General features: G+C 32.7%; 1 pseudogene; it reads right to left on the reverse strand.

Annotated features, from left to right (window-relative positions):
* Positions 1-586: 586 nt before the first annotated feature.
* LOC111732604 lies at positions 587-705 on the reverse strand (annotated as a pseudogene).
* Between the last annotated feature and the right edge of the window lie 722 nt (positions 706-1,427).

A 1,427-nucleotide genomic window follows, 5' to 3' on the forward strand; every position in this document is an offset into this window, starting at 1 on the left:
CAGCTCACTTCCCTCTGGTACTGTTGTCCCACAAAATCTAGCCCCCTTGGTCTCTCTGGACATTGAACTTTGTCTTCTCAACTCTGGAAGACTGCAGGGCTCTGCTTGGGTACTCTTTCCCTTCTTGACAGCCTGGAAATTCTCTCTGGGAAGTAAGGTTAAGGCAATAGTAGGACTCACCTTATTTGTTCCCCTTCTCTTAGTGACCATTTTCTAAACGTTCTTTGCTGTTCAGTCTGAAAACTGCTGTTTCATATATTTTACCCATTTTTTTAAAGTTGTTGAAGGTGAAAGGATAAATCTGGTCTCATGTCATTCCATCATGTCTGGAGGAGGAAGTCCAACTCCCTTGATTTCTTGTTGCATATATTTACTTGGTGTGTAACTTTGCCTATACTTTCATTTTTCATTTTTCAGAATCTCTTTGTTTTAGTTGTGTCACTTATAATGCAATATATTGTTGACTTTTGTTTTGTAATATCTTCCGAAAAATCTTTTCCTCTTAATAGGTGAGGTAAGCCCATTTACATTTATTGATATCACATTTGGTCTCAGTTCTGTTATATTATTTTATGTTTTTTTTTAATGCCTACAGCACCTGGTCTTCCTAGGTGGTCTCCCACCCAAGTACTAACCAGGCCCGACCCTGCTTAGCTTCCAAGATCAGATGAGATTGGGCATGTTCAGGGTGTCATGGTCATAGACGATTTTATGTTTTGTTTACTATTTTCATATTCCACATTTTATTGAGTCTAACTCACTTTTTCTCACTTATGAAATCAAGACATGTATTCCAGGCATGTCAAAGTTTAATTGGAGATGTTTTTTTCTTAGCAGGACATAAAATAACGATGTTTTACAATTGATGGCATTTTAGATTTAATAAAAAATAATTTGAAAAGACCTTATGTGGTCTGCATTTTTTTGAGATGGTAAATTTGATTAAAAATTATTTATTAAAATATAGTTAGTAGTCTGCATTTTTATTGTAATTTTTCTAACATTTAAGAAGGTTTCTTTCAAATATGTAGTGACAGAAAGAAATTAACTTTGAACAGTGAACACACAATGTAATATATATATATATGTCACCATAATAAAAAATATAAATAAATAAATAAACAAATAAATAAATACTAAAAAAAGAAAGCAGAAGAGTATTGCTAAAGCTGGGAGTAAGGATTAACTGTAAAGGAAAATGAGGGAACTTTTCATAGTGATGGAAATGTTCTAAAACTGGATTATGCTGATAATTGCAAAACTATACATTTACTAAAATTGTGAATTCATACACTTACAAAAAATGAATGTTGTGCTATGTAAATTATACTTCAATAAGATTGTTAAAAGTTTTTAAAGGTGAAAATGAATAGCAAATGTTGGCAAGGAGTTGCAATGGCAAATCTCATACACTGCCAGGAAGAATG

The sequence above is a fragment of the Pteropus vampyrus genome, unplaced genomic scaffold, assembly GCF_000151845.1.
Source record: "Pteropus vampyrus isolate Shadow unplaced genomic scaffold, Pvam_2.0 Scaffold472, whole genome shotgun sequence".
NCBI classification, from domain to species: Eukaryota; Metazoa; Chordata; class Mammalia; order Chiroptera; family Pteropodidae; genus Pteropus; species Pteropus vampyrus.